We start from the raw sequence: 20774 nt of genomic DNA on the forward strand, positions 1-20774 counted from the left end.
TCAGTCTCTCCACTCTTGCAGCAGACAGCTTTGTACATCTGGGGTGGATGACACCACCTACCTCGCGGAATACTCTTTCTGAGAGGACACTTGAGGGTGGACAGGTGAGCAGCTGCATTGCAAACTGAGCCAGCTCAGGCCACTGGTCCAGTTTGCACACCCAGTAGTTCATGGGGTCGTAGCTCAGGTTGTCTGGGACCAGGGAGCAGTCGAGGTAGGAGGTGACCATCTTTTCGAAATGTTGCTTATATCTTTGGTTGGATGGCTCAGTGTGGGGTGGTGGCTGGAAGAAATTTTCCATCATGTCAAATAAACTGTAGTGGATGCTGCTGGTGCTACTGGTGCTGCTGATTTTGCTGAAGGTATTGGAGTGATGGGGCAGCGGGGAGCGGAGAGGGGCCTCATCCTCAGATGGGGAACTTATCGGTGTCTGCTCAGTGAAAGCAGCAGCAAGCTGGCTGCAGAGTGTAGACTGGTAATGCCTGAGTTTCGTTTCCCTTTCAGAAGCTTCAAAAAATTTCCCCATCTTGCTCTTATAGCGGGGGTCTAGAAGTGTGGCCACCCAATAGTCATCCCTCTGCTTAATATCCATAATATGCATGTCATTCTGCAAACAAGTCAACATGTAGCTGGCCATACCTGCCAGTGTCTCTGAGTCCATAGACGCTTCATTCCCCACCTCCCACTGGAATTCCTCATCGTGGTCACCTCCGGCACACCTGCTGGACAGGTGGTCAGCCTCATCCCCAACTGGCAATGACATTGCCTCCTCTTCCCCCTCTTTCAAAGGAATTGAAGGGCAAACTTCCTCTTTAGTCTTCAAGTGTATGAAATGTTGACCTTCCTCATCATCCTCCATTTCCTCCTGTGCGGAGGCCCCCCCAAATGTTTCCCCAACAGATACACGGCAGCCAGTCAGATCCTGAACGTCATCTTCTTCTTCACCTTGCTGCATTAATGTCAGTGCCTTTTCCAGTATAAAGATAAGTGGGATGACATCGTTCATGCCGCAGTTCTCACGACTGACAAACCTGGTGGCCTCTTCAAAGGGCTTTAGAAGGTGACACACATCCCTGATCAGCTGCCATTGGCCAGGTTCAAACAAGCATACGTTCACTGCGTTTGAGCCATGGTGGATCATGTAGTCATCTACTGCTTTGCGTTGCTCGTAGAGTCGGTCCAGCATCTGCAGGGTGGAATTCCATTGCATGGGGACATCGCAGATCAACTTGTGAAAAGGGAGGCCATTCTGTCTCTGGAGATCCAAGAGAGAGTTTTTTGCAGCGTAAGATCTGCTGAAATGGGAGCAAACTCTTCTGGCCATGCCCAAGACCTTTTCCAAACCAGGATAGTTGGTTAGAAATGCATGCACCGCTGAGTTTAGGATATGGGTGAAGCTGGGAGAATTTTTTAGTTTTCCCATGCGCAGTGCAGTGACTATGCTCTTGGAATTGTCACTGACCACATTGCCCACCTGGAGAAGGCGGGGTGAAAACCAGCGGGTAATCTGTTGGTTGATACATGCCAGTAACTCACCCGCTGTGTGACTTCTGTCCCCGAGGCTCATGAGGTGCAATATGGCACGGCAGCGCTTCACCTTACAGGTATGATAAGGAGGAAGACAAGTACTTGCTGGCTGTTTTGCTGTTGGAGATCGGGATTGATCCTCTGAAGAAGATAGGGAGGACAGGGACAATCGTCTTGTCTCAGTGCTTGACCTGGCCATTCGTGGTGGTGTTACCAGCTCCACCTCCTGCGCCTGTAAACACGATGCATTGTCACTGCTAGTTACTAAGTTGACCCAATGGGCTGTGAAAGCCAAGTACTGTTCTTGGCTGTGGCTGCTGCTCCAAATTTCGGCAGTGGTGTGCACTGAGCTACAAAGGGAGAAATCGAGGGAATGGGCAACGTTCTTGGTGACGTGAGCGTAGAGGGCAGGGATAGCCTTGTTAGAGAAGTAGTGGCTGCTTGGTATCTTCCATCGAGGCTGAGCACATTCCATTAGTTTCTGAAAAGAGTTGGAATCCACTAGCTGGTACGGCAGAGACTGCATCACCAGCAGTCTGGCCAGGTGAGCATTGAGTTGGCGTACTAGCGGATGGTTGGCAGCGTGTTTCTGTTTCCGTTCCAGACACTCTACAATGGATGGTTGGTGACTGTAGGGAGGGGAAGGAGAAGGGTTATGCTCTTGCTGGTGGTGGGAGTGAGGCTGAATGTGCATAGCGGAAGAGCTGCTGTGGTCCAACTTGCTTTTAGTACCGGCCGTGTCGCCTTCTTCATCATCGCTACAACAGACAACTGAGTCTTCCTGCCCCGTAGAGGCCTGGACACTGTGGGTAACAGCGGTAGCAGCAAACGATGAGGACGATGATGCTCTCTGTGTCTTGGATTGAAAGGTGGACTGATGACGAGGAGGAAGGGCTTGGCGTTGTTGGCCACTGCACATCTCCCATAGGATGGTATGATGGCGTCTCATGTGCTGTATGAGCGCCGAAGTTCCCAAATGGGTCCCCGGGCGGCCCCGGCTTAGCCTCTGCTCACATAAGTTGCATACAGCAACAGACACATCTTCTGGGGATGTGGAAAAAAATTGCCAGACTGCCGAACCCCGCGCTGGACCACTGCCACTCCCTGATGTGCCATGGCTGGAACTTGTCCTGAGTCTGGCCCCCTGAGAGCGAGAGGCAAGGGCAGCATCACCGCTTCCAGACCCTCGCATTGGTGTCATGGGGTCGCTGCAGCACAGAACCCTGACACTTTCTTCCTCGGGAAAGAGGAGGGGGGAAGGCTGGGATCTCGTTCTGTCAATTGGCAGCTCTCGGCAAGCTTCAGGCAAACATGGTTAGCACACACTACACTGATTGCTGAGTGTAATCCCAGACCCGCCCCTCCACCAATCACAGTGTAGATGTCTCTGCACTCTGGGCAGTGGATTAGCACAGCTATAGAAGTGTCTGCAGTGATGGGCTCCAGCAACCATTTTGGAGGTGTTAGTATTAGAAGTAACATGTGAACTATGAAGGAGATAGGGGGGATACAGAGAAAAGCTGAGAGTGGAGGGTGAGCGGACCTGGGAAGGGGCAGAGGAAGTATATATAGTTATTGGAGCCGTATTGGTGCACTTGCTACAAAACAGTTAGGTACTAGACGTGATTCTTAAATTGCACTAACAGTTACATTTTCAGGACAAGCTTACGCGGTGTTCCTTTCTTCCCGTTACAAGCAGTACTGAGCGCAGTCCCCAACCGTCTCTTCTACTCCTCTCTAAAACACGGGGGACAGTCTAGAAAAAGACACGTCAACTAAAGCCTGAAGTCCAAGTCTTATATTATTAGACAGCAGTCTCCTGGAATGCGGCACCTACTCCTAGTCTTATATTATTAGACAGCAGTCTCCTGGAACGCGGCACCTAGTCCTAGTCTTATATAACTAGACAGCAGTCTCCTGGAATGTGGCACCTAGTCCTAGTCTTGTATACGTAACTAGACAGCAGTCTCCTGGAACGCGGCACCTAGTCCTAGTCTTATATTATTAGACAGCAGTCTCCTGGAATGCAGCACCTAGTCCTAGCCTTATATTATTAGACAGCACAGTCTCCTGGAACACGGCACCTAGTCCTAGTCTTATATTCTTAGACAGCAGTCTCCTGGAACGTGGCACCTAGTCCTAGTCTTATATTCTTAGACAGCAGTCTCCTGAAACGTGGCACCTAGTCCTAGTCTTATATTCTTAGACAGCAGTCTCCTGAAACGTGGCACCTACTCCCAGTCTTATATAACTAGACAGCAGTCTCCTGGAACGTGGCACCTACTCCTAGTCTTATATAACTAGACAGCAGTCTCCTGGAATGTGGCACCTAGTCCTAGTCTTATATACGTAACTAGACAGCAGTCTCCTGGAACGCGGCACCTAGTCCTAGTCTTATATTATTAGACAGCAGTCTCCTGGAACGCGGCACCTAGTCCTAGTCTTATATTATTAGACAGCAGTCTCCTGGAACGCGGCACCTAGTTCTAGTCTTATATTATTAGACCGCAGTCTCCTGGAACGCGGCACCTAGTCCTAGTCTTATATTATTAGACAGCAGTCTCCTGGAATGCAGCACCTAGTCCTAGCGTTATATTATTAGACAGCACAGTCTCCTGGAACACGGCACCTAGTCCTAGTCTTATATTCTTAGACAGCAGTCTCCTGGAACGTGGCACCTAGTCCTAGTCTTATATTCTTAGACAGCAGTCTCCTGAAACGTGGCACCTACTCCCAGTCTTATATAACTAGACAGCAGTCTCCTGGAACGCGGCACCTAGTCCTAGTCTTATATTATTAGACAGCAGTCTCCTGGAATGCAGCACCTAGTCCTAGCCTTATATTATTAGACAGCACAGTCTCCTGGAACACGGCACCTAGTCCTAGTCCTATATTATTAGATAGCGGTCTCCTGGAACGTGGCACCTTCTCCTAGTCTTATAGTATTAGACAGCAGTCTCCTGAAATGTGGCACCTTCTCCTAGTCTTATATTATTAGACAGCAGTCTCCTGAAACGTGGCACCTAGTCCTAGTTTTATATAACTAGACAGCAGTCTCCTGGAACACGGCACCTAGTCCTATATTAGACAGAGGTCTCCTGGAACGTGGCACCTTCTCCTAGTCTTATAGTATTAGACAGCAGTCTCCTGAAACGTGGCACCTTCTCCTAGTCTTATATTATTAGACAGCAGTCTCCTGAAACGTGGCACCTAGTCCTAGTCTTATATTCTTAGACAGCAGTCTCCTGAAACGTGGCACCTAGTCCTAGTTTTATATAACTAGACAGCAGTCTCCTGGAACACGGCACCTAGTCCTATATTAGACAGCGGTCTCCTGGAACATGGCACCTTCTCCTAGTCTTATAGTATTAGACAGCAGTCTCCTGAAACGTGGCACCTAGTCCTAGTCTTATATTCTTAGACAGCAGTCTCCTGAAACGTGGCACCTAGTCCTAGTTTTATATAACTTGACAGCAGTCTCCAAAGGGGAGCATGAGCAGGCAAAGGGGGGGGGGGGGGGTTTACGATGTTTTACTATGTGTGAGTCGAGTTGTAGTTTGTACAGTTTTATGAATGTTCATATGAAAATGATTTATTCAGATGACCTTGTGATGTTACATATTTATATAGTTACATAGGTACATAGTTAGTGAGGTTGAAAAAAGACACCAATCCATCCAGTTCAACCTATGATGTGTGTGTGTGTTTGCTGCTAACCGTACATTGTATACCCCTGTATGTTGTACATTGTATACCCCCTGTATGTTGTACATTGTATACCCCCTGTATGTTGTACATTGTATACCCCTGTATGTTGTACATTGTATACCCCTGTATGTTGTACATTGAATACCCCTGTATGTTGTACATTGTATACCCCTGTATGTTGTACATTGTATACCCCCGGTATGTTGTACATTGTATACCCCTGTATGTTGTACATTGTATACCCCCTGTATGTTGTACATTGTATACCCCTGTATGTTGTACATTGTATACCCCCTGTATGTTGTACATTGTATACCCCCTGTATGTTGTACATTGTATACCCCTGTATGTTGTACATTGTATACCCCTGTATGTTGTACATTGAATACCCCTGTATACCCCTGTATGTTGTACATTGTATACCCCTGTATGTTGTACATTGTATACCCACTGTATGTTGTACATTGTATACCCCTGTATACCCCTGTATGTTGTACATTGTATACCCCTGTATTTTGTACATTGTATACCCCTGTATGTTGTACATTGTATACCCCTGTATGTTGTACATTGTATACCCCTGTATGTTGTACATTGTATACCCATGTATGTTGTACATTGTATACCCCCTGTATGTTGTACATTGTATACCCTGTATGTTGTACATTGTATACCCCTGTATGTTGTACATTGTATACCCCCTGTATGTTGTACATTGTATACCCCTGTATGTTGTACATTGTATACCCCTGTATGTTGTACATTGTATACCCCCTGTATGTTGTACATTGTATACCCCTGTATGTTGTGGTCTTTAAGGTGCCCATGTAATAGTTTTTTTAAACTATCGATGCTCCCTACTGATACCACTGCTTGTAGAAGAGAATTCCACATCCTTACCGCTCTGACAGTAAAGAACCCTTTATGCAGTTTAAGGTTAAACCGCTTTTCTTCTCATTTTAGTGAGTGACCACGTGTCTTATTGTATTCCCTTTCTCTGAAAAGTTTGTTCCTTATGCTAGAGTCACCGGTTCGGTATTTGTACATTGATATCATATCCCCCCTCAATCGTCTCTTCTCCAGAGAGAATAAGTTCAGTGCTTGTAGTCTTTCCTCATAGCTGATGTCCTCCATTCTCCTAATTATCTTGGTTGCCCTTCTCTGGATTCTCTCCAGTTCCAGCACAATGCATATTATGACTTTTCTTTGCAGCCTCGAATGGCCTTCAGTCTTCCCCTGTAATACTGTATAAATTACTTATACCTGGTATGTTGGTTCCAATACATACAGAGATCAGCCCGGGGTTCATATACACTCATTGCAATCTGCAGGTAGTCCCACCCTGCACACCCCAGTTGGTCCCATCCTGTGCGCCCTCCCCAGTTTGTCCCATCCTGCGTGCCCTCTTCAGTTCATCCCACCCTGCACACCCTCCCCAGTTGGTCCCATCCTGCGCACCCTTCCCTGTCGGTCCCACCCTGCACTCCCTACCAGTTGGTCTCATCCTGCACGCTCTCCCCAGTTCATCCAATTCTGCGCACCCTTCCCAGTTGGTTTCGTCCTGCACTTCCTCCCCAGTTGGTCCCATCCTATGTGCCCTCTCTAGTTCATCCCACCCTGCACACCCTCACCAGTTGGTTCCACCCTGCACACCCTCCCTAGTGGGCCCCATACTGCACTCCTTTTCCAGTTCATCCCATTCTGCGCACCCTTCCCAGTTGGTCTCATCCTGCACTTTTTTCGCAGTTGGTCCTATCTGGGGCCATGCGCGCCTTCCCCAATTCATCCCACCCTTCACACTCTCCCCAGTTGGTCCCACCCTGCGCTCCCTACCAGTTGGTCTCATCCTTCACACCGTCCCCAGTTGGTTCCATCCTGCACGCCCTCCCTGGTTCATCCCACCCTGCACACCCTCCCCAGTTGGTCCCACCCTGCGCTCCCTACCAGTTGGTCTCATCCTGCACACCCTCCCCAGTGGGTCCCAACCTACACTCCTTCCCCTGTTCATCCCATTCTGCTCACCCTTCCCAGTTGGTCCCACCCTGCGCTCCCTACCAGTTGGTCTCATCCTGCACACCCTCCCCAGTGGGTCCCATCCTACACTCCTTCCCCTGTTCATCCCATTCTGCTCACCCTTCCCAGTTGGTCTCATCCTGCACTCCCTCCCCAGTTGGTCCCATCCTGCACTCCCTCCCCAGTTGGTCCCACACTGCGGTCCCAACCAGTTGGTCTCATCAAGCGCGCTCTCCCCAGTTCATCCCATCCGGCACACTCTCCCCATTTGGTCTCATCCTGCGCGGTCTCCCCAGTTGGTCCCATCCTGAGCGAATTGCCCAGTTGGTCCCATCCTGAGCGCCCTCCCCAGTTCAGCCCAAGTGCCACCAGCCCATGCCCTGGACTTTCAGCAATTCCAGAGACTGGAGATTTAATAGATTTGGAAAATCTGTTATGTGATGAATATATTATGATACATATTATGTTATGTGAAAATATATGTTCAAGACTGTAGGAAGCCGTATACTGACGGAAGTCCACAAGTACAGTGTGGGTTTGAAGTCTTTTCCCATCCTGCACACCCTCCCCAGTTGGTCCCATCCTGTGTGCTCTCCCTAGTTTGTCACATCCTGCACACCCTTCCCAGATGGTCCCATCGTATGTGCCCTCCCCAGTTGGTCCCATCCTGCACACCCTCCCCAGTTGGTCCCATCCTGCGCACCCTCCCCAGTTTGTCCCATTCTGCGCACCCTCCCCAGTTGGTCCCATCCTGCGTGCCCTCCCCAGTTGGTCCCATTCTGCACACCCTCCCCAGTTGGTCCCATCCTGCGTGCCCTCCCCAGTTGGTCCCATTCTGCGCACCCTCCCCAGTTGGTCCCCATCCTGCGTGCCCTCCCCAGTTTCTCCCATCCTTTGCGCTCTCCCCAGTTTGTCCCATCTTTCACACCCTCCATTCTTGGTGTCATCCTGCATGCCCTCCCCAGTTGGTCCCATCCTGCACATCCTCCCCAGTTGGTCCCATCTTGCACTCCCTCCCCAGTTGGTCCCATCCTGCACACCATCCCCAGTTGGTCCCACCATGCACACCCTCCCCAATGGGTCCCATCCTGCGTGCCTTCTCCAGTTGGTTCCTTTCTACGCGCCCTCCCCAGTTGGTCCCATCCTGCGTGCCCTTTCCAGTTGGTCCCATCCTGCACATCCTCCCCAGCTGGTCCCATTCTGCGTACTCTCCTCAGTTGGTCCCATCCTGCACATCCTCCCCAGTTGGTCCCTTCCTGCATGCCCTCCCCAGTTAGTCCCATCCTGCACACCCTCCCAGTTGGTCTCATCCTGTGTGCTCTTCCCAGTTGGTATTATCCTATGTGCCCTCCCCAGTTTGTCCTATCCTGCACACCCTTCTCAGTTGATCCCTTCCTGTGTTCACTCCCCAGTTGGTCCTATCCTGCACACCCTCCCCAGTTGGTCCCTTCCTGTGTGCTCTTCCCAGTTGGTCCCATCCTATGTGCCCTCCCCAGTTGGTGTCCCATCCTATGTGCCCTCCCCAGTTGGTCCCAACCTGCACCTCCCCCCCCCCCCAGTTGGTCCCATCCTGCACGCCCTCCCCAGTTTGTCCCATCCTGCACACCCTACCCAGTGTGTCCCATTCTGCGTGCTCTCCCCAGTTGTTCCCATACTGTGTGCCCTCCTCAGTTGGTCCCTTCCTGCTCACCCTCCCTAGTTGGTCCCATCCTGAACACCCTCCCAATTTGCTCTTGAGGTGGGTACTATTTTTTTTGATACGGGACGGAAAGGTTAGAGCCCCTTCCAGGTCTTTATTTTTGCCTGTGTCCCCATTGGACAGATTTGTTTTAGTCTCCTGTATGGTCACCAGTACATGCATTTTCCTTTTACATAGTTACAGCAGGTCTAGATTTCCTGGAGCCTTGAGGTACCAAGTCTTTCCGGGCCTTTCAGATCGAAAGTAACAACCACCAACAGCCATAGTGAGTGAATTGGTGTCATAGTTTTATTTTGTATAAAGAATATACAGCTTATGATTGGTTTGTATGATCAGTAGACAAAGGTTTCAGAGCGCGATGAACCATTCATCGGGAAGGGGGTGATGGACAGGTCGGCACTACGTACATCGGCAGGCCGGATGGGCGCAGAGCTCACACTCATCCATATTGCCACAAATTTTGGCTGAAAAGGAAACACAAAATGTCAGGTCTCCACAGAGAACAACACCAACACTGCAGATTAGGGGGCCATAAGATAAAGAATGCTTGCCTGGTCCAGCTGTATACAGTTGTATTAAAGATTATTTCTCTGTATTTAAAATGAGCTCACCCTTACCTACTTCAAAAACAAGGTGGCAGTAGAGGAGGGTGCAGAACCACGTCGGCAGTAGAGAGGAGGGTGCAGGAACGGGGTGGCAGTAAAGAGGAGGGTGCAGGAACGGGTGGCAGTAGAGAGGAGGGTGCAGGAATGAGATGGCAGTAGAGAGGAGGGTGCAGGAACGGGTCGGCAGTAGAGAGGAGGGTGCAGAGATGGGCTGGCAGTAGAGAGGAGGGTGCAGGAATGGAAAACAGTAGAGAGGAGGATGCAGAGATGAGGTGGCAGTAGAGAATAGGGTGCAGGAATGAGATGGCAGTAGAGAGGAGGATGCAGAGATGAGGTGGCAGTAGAGAAGAGGGTGCAGGAATGAGATGGCAGTAGAGAGGAGGGTGCAGGAACGGGGTGGCAGTAGAGAGGGGGGTGCAGAGATGAGGTGGCAGTAGAGAAGAGGGTGCAGGAATGAGATGGCAGTAGAGAGGAGGGTGCAGAGATGAGGTGGCAGTAGAGAGGAGGTGTCAGGGGTTTACTGTTGTGCGCAGGTGCACTGGTAACCCTTCTGCTGCAAATTGGCGAACGCCAATGTGCATGCGTGTACGCAGAGGCGCTCCCACGCAGCGTTCTCCCATTTGCGAACGCGTATGCGCATGCGTGCACAAATACCATTGGCGCCAAATGGCCTATTTACTGTAAGTACAGGAGCCACACTGAGTCTTTGCTGTGTAATCTTCAGCTCTCCTTTCTCCTGTGCCCGTATCTACCTGCTGTTCCTGATCATCTGACCCAGCTTGCCTTTGACCTTGATTGCCTGCTGCTCGCCCTGACCCCGGCTCGTCTTGACTATGCTTTTGCCTTACCCTGATCTGTTTATCCGCTATTGGACCTGGACCTGCTCTTTGCCTTGCTGGTGAATCCTGAGGACCGCAACCTGGTGCTAGCACACAGCCAAATGCATCCCCAACATCAGAGGCCCTGGTGAATACCGGCTAGCACTTAGACTCCGCACTTCTGGTGAACCATGTGTCCTGCTAAGGTGTCCTGTCAGCATCCCCATCCTGGAATCTCACGTAGCATTCTGGGCTCTCTTTCAGGTGAGAAAACCTTCTGCACGTCAGGCTCTTCCACGACGATCCTGACAGGAGGGTGCAGGAATGGGGTGGCAGTAGAGAGGAGGGTGCAGGAATGGGAAGCAGTAGAGAGGAGGATGCAGGAATTGGTCGGCAGTGGAGAGGAGGGTTCAGGAATGGGGTCACAGTAGGGAGGATTGTGCAGAGATGGGGTGGCAGTAGAGAGGAGGGTGCAGGAATGGGAAGCAGTAGAGAGGAGGATGCAGGAATGGGTCGGCAGTAGAGAGGAGGGTTCAGGAATGGGGTCACAGTAGGGAGGATTTTGCAGAGATGGGGTGGCAGTAGAGAGGAGGGTGCAGGAATGGGAAGCAGTAGAGAGGAGGATGCAGGAATGGGTCGGCAGTAGAGAGGAAGGTTCAGGAATGGGGTCACAGTAGGGAGGATTGTGCAGAGATGGGGTGGCAGTAGAAAGGAGGGTGCAGGAATAGGGTGGCAGTAGAGAGGAGGGTGCAGGAATGGGTTGGCAATAGAGGAGGGTGCAGAACCAAGTCGGCAATAGAGAGGAGGGTGTAGGAACGGGATGGCAGTAGAGAGGCGGGTGCAAGAATGGGATAGCAGTAGAGGGGAGGGTGCAGGAACGAGTTGGCTGGAGAGAGGAAGGTGAAGAGATGGGGTGGCAGTAGAGAAGAGGGTGCAGGGATGGGGAGCAGTAGAGAGGAGGGTGCAGGAACAGGTGGCAGTAGAGAGGAGGGTACAGGATTGGAGTGGCAGTAGAGAGGGTGGGGTCATGGAAAGGGGAGCAGCAGAGAGGAAGGTGGAGGGATGTGGTGGCAGTAGAGAGGAGGATGCAGGATTGGGGTGGCAGTAGAGAGGGTGGGGTAATGGAAAGGGGAGCAGCAGAGAGGAAGGTGGAGGGATGGCGTGGCAGTAGAGAGGAGGGTGCAGGGATGGGGAGCAGTAGAGAGGAGGGTGCAGGAACAGGTGGCAGTAGAGAGGAGGGTACAGGATTGGAGTGGCAGTAGAGAGGGTGGGATAACGGAAAGGGGAGCAGCAGAGAGGAAGGTGGAGGGATGGCGTGGCAGTAGAGAGGAGGGTGCAGGGATGGGGAGCAGTAGAGAGGAGGGTGCAGGAACAGGTGGCAGTAGAGAGGACGGTGCAGTAATGGGGTGGCAGTAGAGAGGGTGGGGTAATGGAAAGGGGAGCAGCAGAGAGGAAGATGGAGGGATGGCGTGGCAGTAGAGAGGAGGGTGCAGGGATGGGGAGCAGTAGAGAGGAGGGTGCAGGAACAGGTGGCAGTAGAGAGGAGGGTACAGGATTGGAGTGGCAGTAGAGAGGGTGGGGTAATGGAAAGGGGAGCAGCAGAGAGGAAGGTGGAGGGATGGCGTGGCAGTAGAGAGGAGGGTGCAGGGATGGGGAGCAGTAGAGAGGACGGTGCAGTAATGGGGTGGCAGTAGAGAGGGTGGGGTAACGGAAAGGGGAGCAGCAGAGAGCAAGGTGGAGGGATGGCGTGGCAGTAGAGAGGAGAATGTGGGAATGGGAATCAGTAGAGAGGAGGGTTCATGGATGGTAAGAGGAAAGGAGGTTATGGGGGGGGGGGGGGGCAGAAAAATATTAAGGCTCGCATGTGGGGGGGGGGGTGTAGAGTAAGGAAGAAGTTGTAGGGGTGGATTGTTGGAAGAGAAGAGGGGTGCAGGTGTGGGGAGGAGGAAGGGTGCAGCAATGGGGGTCAGAAAGGAGGATGATGTGGAAATGGGAGGTGAGGTGGAGGCCCTGAGCATACAGACTTTTTCATTTGAATGGCGCTCAGAGGTGTCTTCTAGAACCCGAGAGCCACCACACATAACTAGAGGGCTTGTATTATGTGAACAATCTGAGTGTGCCTAGGGACATCTGGTGGGACTGTGGGGAGGATCATGGGAGCTGCAACAGTTCTATATCACTAAGAATTAGATACATTACTGATTTCTGTCAGGATCTTCATGATCAATTGGTGGTCTCCAGTCTGGCACAGCTCCTGGAACTCTTTGGGCAGTCCTGGGTTCTTACATATTGACATGCCGTGGGCTTTACGTTCATCAGATTTCACATTCTGGCTCTTATCCAAAAATTCTTTGTACTTCTTCACCGACTCCAGAGGAAAGGAGTGATCTGCAACCTACGATGAAATGATATTGTTACTGACCACAAAGATAAGACATGATCGTCTGTCCCATCAGCCTCCATACTTGTGTTATCACCCACTACTGGCTCTTCCATGATTGTGGGGCCGAGCTCACATCTTCTCCCACTCTCCAGACCTGAATAACTATAAATATACCATGGGCTTAATCCACAAACCTAACACATCAGATGGCTAAAATAAAGTTCTGCATCCTTGTGTTGAGACTTTGTGAATTGAGTTCTGTATGTAACATGTATATGGTCAGAGGATCACTAGGCACTTATAGGGTTCTATCAATCAATACAACAGCAAATCAATCATTCTTCCCCTCAGGTGCTTTCTTAGGAGGACACAGCTTCAGCCCAGAACATGAATCCTACGCTGTCTTTGTGGATGACCTAATGAAGCCCAGGAAATGTTTGTTTTGTCATCTCTTTCCCTCCCATTGTATGAAGTGGAAGGTTCATGGTGCATGGAAAGGTAGAGATGAACTTCCTATGGACTAGCTTGGCGGTATGGGCGCCATGTCTTTATTGTAATTAGTAGAAGAAGGCATGTGGTACTGTGGGTAATGGGTCTGATTAACTATCTCTCCAAACCAGCAGCAAGGTCCCCATAGACCAGTCACCCTCCACCCATCCCTCTATGATCTCCCTACGAACCTACAACACGAATATTTGGCCTCATCCATTATGGACTAGTCACCCAACCCCCCCCCCCCCCGGCCCCATGTGATCTCCCTATGACAGGAATATTGGGCCTCATCCATTATGGACTAGTCACCCAACCACCCCCCCCCCCCGGCCCCATGTGATCTCCCTATGACAGGAATATTGGGCCTCATGCATTATGGACTAGTCACCCAACCGCCCCCCCCCCGGCCCCATGTGATCTCCCTATGACAGGAATATTGGGCCTCATCCAATATGGACTAGTCACCCAACCGCCCCCCCCCCCCCCCCGGCCCCATGTGATCTCCCTATGACAAGAATATTGGGCCTCATCCATTATGGACTAGTCACCCAACCGCCCCCCCCCCCCCGGCCCCATGTGATCTCCCTATGACAGGAATATTGGGCCTCATCCAATATGGACTAGTCACCCAACCGCCCCCCCCCCCCCCGGCCCCATGTGATCTCCCTATGACAGGAATATTGGGCCTCATCCATTATGGACTAGTCACCCAACCGCCCCCCCCGGCCCCATGTGATCTCCCTATGACAGGAATATTGGGCCTCATCCATTATGGACTAGTCACCCAACCGCCCCCCCGACCCCGTGTCATCTCCCTATGACATGAATATTTGTACACCGCACCTACCCACCCCCCGTCCCCGCCCTGTGTGATCTCCCTACAACACGAACATTGGGAATCATCCATTATAGACCAGTCGATCCCCGTCCCCCTGAGATCCCACTACAACAGGAATATAGGGACTCATCCATTATAGACCAGTCACCCCCGTCCCCGTGTGATCTCCCTATAACAGGAATATAGGGACTCATCCATTATAGACCAGTCACCCCCCATCCCCGTGTGATCTCCCTATAACAGGAATATTGGGACTCATCCATTATAGACCAGTCACCCCCCGTCCCCGTGTGATCTCCCTATAACAGGAATATTGGGACTCATCCATTATAGACCAGTCACCCCCCTTCCCTGTGTGATCTCCCTATAACAGGAATATAGGGACTAATCCATTATGGACCAGTTGCCCCCGTCCCCCTGAGATCCCCTTACAACAGGACTATAGGGACTCATCCATTATAGACCAGTCACCCCCCATCCCAGTGTGATCTCCCTATAACAGGAATATTGGGACTCATCCATTATAGACCAGTCACCCCCCATCCCTGTGTGATCTCCCTATAACAGGAATATAGGGACTCATCCATTATGGACCAGTCACCCCCCCCTCCCCTTGTGATCTCCCTATAACAGGAATATAGGGACTCATCCATTATAGACCAGTCACCCCCCCCCTCCCCGTGTGATCTCCCTATAACAGGAATATAGGGACTCATCCATTATAGACCAGTCACCCCCCATCCCCGTGTGATCTCCCTATAACAGGAATATAGGGACTCATCCATTATAGACCAGTCACCCCCATCCCTGTGTGATCTCCCTATAACAGGAATATAGGGACTCATCCATTATGGACCAGTCACCCCTGTCCCCCTGAGATCCCCTTACAACAGGAATATAGGGACTCATCCATTATAGACCAGTCACCCCCGTCCCCCTGAGATCCCATTACAACAGGAATATAGGGACTCATCCATTATAGACCAGTCACCCCCTGTCCCCATGTGATCTCCCTATAACAGGAATATTGGGACTCATCCTTTATAGACCAGTAACCCGCCGTCCCCGTGTGATCTCCCTATAACAGGAATATAGGGACTCATCCATTATAGACCAGTCACCCCCCGTCCCCGTGTGATCTCCCTATAACAGGAATATAGGGACTCATCCATTATAGACCAGTCACCTCCCCCCCCCTCCCCGTGTGATCTCCCTATAACAGGAATATTGGGACTCATCCTTTATAGACCAGTCACCCCCATCCCAGTGTGATCTCCCTATAACAGGAATATAGGGACTCATCCATTATAGACCAGTCACCCCCCATCCCAGTGTGATCTCCCTATAACAGGAATATAGGGACTCATCCATTATAGACCAGTCACCCCCTGTCCCTGTGTGATCTCCCTATAACAGGATGATATTAATAATGGAGCTATGGACGAGGTAGGATCCCTATGGGGGGAGGGGGAGGCGGACCTCCTTTTACAGATAGGATTGGCAGCAAGGATGGGAAATGTCATTATAATGGGGGACTTTAATTATCCAGATATAGACTGGGCAGAAGGAACCGCGCACTCAGCCAAGGCTCAGCAGTTCCTAAATGTTATGCAGGACAATTTCATGAGTCAGATGGTGAATGCACCGACAAGAAACAATGCGGTACTTGACCTACTGATTACCAACAATACAGACCTGCTCACGGATATAGAAATACGGGGCTACTTAGGAAACAGTGACCATAGGTCAATTAGTTTCAGTATTAATCATAGTAATAGGAAACATAAGGGTAATATAAGAACACTGAATTTCAAAAGAGCCAACTTCCCAAAACTGCGCTCTCTGCTAGAAAATATCAAATGGGATAGAACCCTGGGAATAAAGAACAGAGAGGAAAAATGGGAGTGCTTCAACAGCATACTAAACAAAGGGATTGGCCAGTGCATTCCAAAGGGAAATACATTTAAAAGAGCAAAACTAAACCCTGGATGGCTAAACTCCAACATAAAAATGCATATTAACACTAAAAAAAAGGCCTTCAAAAAATACAAGACTGAGGGGTCATTGGCAGCATTCAAGCATTACAAAGAGTGCAATAAGAAATGTAAAGACGAAATCAAGGCGGCTAAAATAGAACACGAGAGACATATAGCGGAGGAGAGTAAAAAGAACCCCAAGAAATTCTTTAACCACTTAAGCCCCGGAAGATTTTACCCCCTTCCTGACCAGGGGGTATTTTGCGATTCGGCACTGCGTGACTTTAACGGACAATTGCGCGGTCGTGCGCCTAAACGAATTTGGCGTCCTTTTTTTCCCACAAACAGAGCTTTCTTTTGGTGGTATTTGATCACCTGTGCGATTTTTTGATCATGCGCTATAAACAAAAAAAGAGCGTACATTTTGCAAAAACAGCAATATTTTTCACTTTTTTTTTATATGAAATTTACCTCCAAAAAAATGTAAAAATCAAAATTTTTTAACATTTTCGGCCAATTTATTTTATGCTACCTATGTTTGGTAAAAAAAATCGCAAAAAGCGTATTTTGATTGGTTTGCGTAAAAGTTATCGCGTTTACTAACAAAGGGAAAGATTTTTGTCATTTTTGTTGTTTTTTTTTTAACGCGTAATGGCGGCGATCTACGATTTTTTTGCGGTGCTGCGACATTGCGGCGGACAGATCGGACCCTTGACTGACATTTTTGACACTTTTGGGGTTACCAGTGACATTACTGCAGTAATCAGTGCTATATATATGCACTGTTACTGCAAAAATACACTGGTAGTGAAGGGGTTAACTTTATTTGAGAGGGAGGGGCTGTGTGTGTCCCTAGGGGCGTGCTTTCTACTGTGATTGGCTGTGGCTTGAGCTGTAAGGACACTGATCAACGGATCTACATAGTAGATCCGTGTGATCAGTGTCTTTACACCGAGGAGAATGACAGGCAGCTTGTTTACACAAGCTGCCTGACTTTCTCCCTCTCCCCCGCCGATTGCAGAGTGGCCGGCGGACATCGGGTCCGCCGGTCACACGCGCGGGGGGGTCCGTGACCACGCGGGAGCGCGCCTCCGGGGGCGCGCGCTCGCTCCCTAGACCCTCACAAGCAAGCGACGTAGCCCTACGTCACTTTGCCTGTGAGGGGCTGACCGCCGACGTAGATAGTCGTGGGGCGGTCGGCAAGTGGTTAAGTATATAAACAGTAATAAAGCAAGGCCAGAACACATTGGCCCCATAAAAGACGATAAGGGAGTTTTGGCCACAGAGGACAGAGAAAAGTGTTAATAATTTCTTCTCTTCAGTCTTCACAAAAGAATTGGGGGGCTACACTAACCCAGCTTGTAAGGCCAAACTAAATAACACACCTCAGGAAGTGCCGCCATGGCTAACAGAGGATAGACTTAGAACTAAACTAGAGAAACTTAACATAAATAAATCACCGGGACCGGATGGCTTGCAGCCGAGGGTTCTTAAAGAGCTCAACCAGGTGATTGCCAGACCATTATTCTTGATCTTTAAGGATAGTTTACAGATGGGTATGGTGCCAGCTGATTGGAGAAAAGCCGACGTGGTACCAATATTTAAAAAAGGGCCGAGATATATCCCGGGTAACTATAGGCCGGTCAGCCTAACATCAGTAGTCTGCAAGATTTTGGAGGGGATGTTAAGGGACCACATACAAGACTTTAGTAATGAAAACGGTATTATTAGTAGTAATCAGCATGGATTCGTGAAAAATCGTTCTTGCCAAACCAAACTATTAACCTTCTATGATTAAGTGAGCTGCCACCTAGATAAAGGTAAGCCTGTGGATGTGGTGTATCTGGATAATGGAAGGCCTGTGGATGTGGTGTATCTGGATAAAGGAAGGTCTGTGGATGTGGTGTATCTGGATAAAGGTAAGCCTGTGGATGTGGTGTACCTGGACTTCGCAAAGGCCTTTGACACCGTTCCCCACAAACGCTTACTGTACAAACTAAGGAAGGTAGGTATGGACCATAGGGTGAGTACCTGGATAGAGAACTGGCTCCAGGGGAGAGTCCAGAGGGTGGTGATTAATGGGGAGTACTCGGATTGGGCGGGTGTGGAAAGTGGGGTCCCCCAATGTTCTGTCCTGGGGCCAATCCTGTTTAATTTATTCATAAATGATCTAGAGGAGGGGATATCTAGTACAATCTCAGTATTTGCGAATAATACTAAACTAAGCAGGGCAATATCTTCTATACAGGATGTGGAAACCTTACAAGCGGACCTGAACAAAATTAAGGGGTGGCAACTACATGGCAGATGAGGTTTAATGTTGAAAAATGTAAAGTAATGCACCTGGGTGCCAGAAACCAGAAAGCAAGCTACTCACTGGGGGGGGGGGGGGGGCTCTGGGTGAGTCTAGGATGGAAAAGGACCTGGGGGTACTGGTAGACAACAGGCTCGGCAGTGGCATGCAATGCCAAGCCGCTGCAAGCAAAGCCAACAGAATACTGGGATGTATAAAAAAGGGGATTCACTCCAGAAATAAAGAGATTATTCTCCCACTCTACAAGACTCTGGTCCGGCCAGTTCTGGGCACCGGTCCTCAAGAAGGATGTGCTGGAACTGGAGAAAGTCCAGAGAAGGGAAACAAAAAATAATTAGGGGAATGGAGGGCATCAGCTATGAGGAAAGACTACAAGCATTGAACTTATTCTCTCTGGAGAAGAGACGATTGAGGGGGGATATGATATCAATGTACAAATACTGTACTGGCGACCCTAGCATAGTGAACAAACTTTTCAGAGAAAGGGAATACAATAAGACACGCGGCCACTCACTAAAACTACAGGAAAAACGGTTTGACCTTAAAATACGTAAGGGGTTCTTCACTGTCAGAGCAGTAAGGATGTGGAATTCTCTTCCGCAAAAGTTGTATCAGCAGGGAGCATCGATAGTTTCAAAAAACTATTAGATGGGCACCTTAAATACCACAACATACAGGGGTATACAATGTACAACATACAGGGGTATACAATGTACAACATACAGGGGGGGTATACAATGTACAACATACAGGGGTATACAATGTACAACATACAGGGGGTATACAATGTACAACATACAGGGGGGGTATACAATGTACAACATACAGGGGTATACAATGTACAACATACAAGGGGTATACAATGTACAACATACAGGGGTATACAATGTACAACATACAGGGGTATACAATGTACAACATACAGGGGGGGTATACAATGTACAACATACAGGGGTATACAATGTACAACATACAGGGGGTATACAATGTACAACATACAGGGGTATACAATGTACAACATACAGGGGTATACAATGTACAACATACAGGGGTATACAATGTACAACATACAGGGGGTATACAATGTACAACATACAGGGGTATACAATGTACAACATACAGGGGTATACAATGTACAACATTCAGGGGGTATACAATGTACAACATACAGGGGTATACAATGTACAACATACAGGGGGTATACAATGTACAACATACAGGGGTATACAATGTACAACATACAGGGGGTATACAATGTACAACATACAGGGGTATACAATGTACAACATACAGGGGTATACAATGTACAACATACAGGGGGTATACAATGTACAACATACAGGGGTATACAATGTACAACATACAGGGGGTATACAATGTACAACATACAGGGGTATACAATGTACAACATACAGGGGGTATACAATGTACAACATACAGGGGTATACAATATACAACATACAGGGGTATACAATGTACAGTTAACAGCAAACACACACACACATCATAGATTGAACTGGATGGACTGATGTCTTTTTTCAACCTCACTAATTATGTGACTATGTAACTCCCTATAACAGGAATATAGGGACTCATCCATTATATACCAGTCACCCCCGTCCCCGTGTGATCTCCCTATAACAGGAATATAGGGACTCATCCATTATAGAGTGAATAGTGAAGGACTGGTGATGATATATTGTGTTGATTAGAGTATGATTCTGTCATTAGCTTCTCCTTTTCCTGACATATTAATCTTTTGTTGGGTGATTATAAATAGTGAACGGAATTTTATAGTATAATATAATTATTGCTGTTGATCTTATAGCTCTTATCTAATCTCCCCCGTGTTATGTTATGTGCCGGCATCTGAATGGCTGGTGATTGTTTCATCGGGTTTACCAGCTGCTGCCTGTGACTGACGACACGTAATGGCGCGTCCAATGCTCTCTCCAATGAGAAGTGGACCGGCTTGTCACTCCGAGGGGAATAGGATCCGCACCTTCACAGATCATTGACTTCTATAAAATATCCATATCAGTAGACATTGACTGCTTGGACCACTTGGCTTCTCTACTCTTTGGACTCTTCAGCCTTGGGGCTGACATGAAACTCTGCACCTGTGGCCCTGGTCAGGGTGTATGATACATACAAGTCTATGTGGCTGATATAGAGGAGGCAGGGTGTTGGCAGCACTCCAGGTGAGCACTTTGGGGTGAGTATAGATATTAAGAGGCTCAGTGTTTGTAGCCGGTTTATTAGCTGACCTCGGCATTTCTCACCCGAGTTTCTCCCACCAGTTGCCCTTTTTGGGTTCCACATTCTTTATCAGTAGATGGCATACTAGTATTATCAGTTTCGTTATTATTCGTAGCAGATATTTCCGGACTCTAGGAAAAAT

At 49.1% G+C, this 20774-nt stretch overlaps 1 protein-coding gene across 2 annotated transcripts in view; it reads left to right on the plus strand.

Annotated features, from left to right (window-relative positions):
• LOC309568468 (neuromedin-U receptor 2-like) overlaps positions 1-20774 on the plus strand; it is a 94666-nt gene that overhangs the window by 26839 nt on the left and 47053 nt on the right. The window contains exon 1 of one of the 2 annotated variants that reach the window (XM_082274140.1): positions 2876-3060. The exons of the other annotated variant lie outside the window; for it this stretch is intronic. The gene's annotated coding sequence lies outside the window, so the exon portion shown is untranslated. Of the gene's footprint in view, positions 1-2875; positions 3061-20774 lie in introns of those variants that run through there. 2 annotated transcript variants of the gene reach the window in all.

Source organism: Pelophylax lessonae, assembly GCF_965119305.1.
Source record: "Pelophylax lessonae genome assembly, chromosome: 12".
NCBI lineage: Eukaryota > Metazoa > Chordata > Amphibia > Anura > Ranidae > Pelophylax > Pelophylax lessonae.